At 40.8% G+C, this 667-nt stretch overlaps 1 non-coding gene across 1 annotated transcript; it reads left to right on the forward strand.

Moving 5' to 3' along the window:
- Positions 1-236: 236 nt before the first annotated feature.
- LOC130977345 (small nucleolar RNA R71) lies at positions 237-344 on the forward strand. Its single transcript, XR_009085040.1, has one exon. It is a non-coding gene; the product is annotated as a small nucleolar RNA R71 (small nucleolar RNA).
- The last annotated feature ends 323 nt before the right edge of the window (positions 345-667 follow it).

Consider the following 667-nt stretch of genomic DNA (forward strand, 5'->3'; position numbering starts at 1 on the left):
AGAATGGCATTCAGAGTATCAATCTCAAGAACTCCTTTCTTCTGATTTGTCCCATTGTTCACAGGATTCCTTTCAGAAGTGTACATGAATTGGTTATTTGCAACCATTTCAATCAGTTCTTGAGCTTCTGTAGGCGTCTTCTTCAAATGAAGAGATCCTCCAACAGAGCTATCCAAAGACATCTTGGATAGTTCAGAGAGACCATCATAGAAAATACCTATGATGCTCCATTCAGAAAGCATGTCAGACGGACATTTTCTGATCAATTGTTTGTATCTTTCCCAAGCTTCATAGAGGGATTCTCCATCCTTCTGTTTGAAGGTTTGGACTTCCACTCTAAGCTTACTCAATTTTTGAGGTGGAAAGAACTTTGCCAAGAAGGCATTGACTAGCTTTTCCCATGAGTCCAGGCTTTCTTTAGGTTGTGAATCCAACCATGTCCTAGCTCTGTCTCTTACAGCAAAAGGGAATAGCATAAGTCTGTAGACCTCAGGGTCAACCCCATTAGTCTTGACAGTGTCACAGATTTGCAAGAACTCAGCTAAAAACTGATGAGGATCTTCTAATGGAAGTCCATGGAACTTGCAATTCTGTTGCATTAGAGAAACTAATTGAGGCTTAAGCTCAAAGTTGTTTGCTCCAATGGCAGGGATAAAGATGCTTCTCC

The sequence above is a fragment of the Arachis stenosperma genome, chromosome 4 (genome assembly GCF_014773155.1).
Source record: "Arachis stenosperma cultivar V10309 chromosome 4, arast.V10309.gnm1.PFL2, whole genome shotgun sequence".
In the NCBI taxonomy this organism is placed as follows: domain Eukaryota; kingdom Viridiplantae; phylum Streptophyta; class Magnoliopsida; order Fabales; family Fabaceae; genus Arachis; species Arachis stenosperma.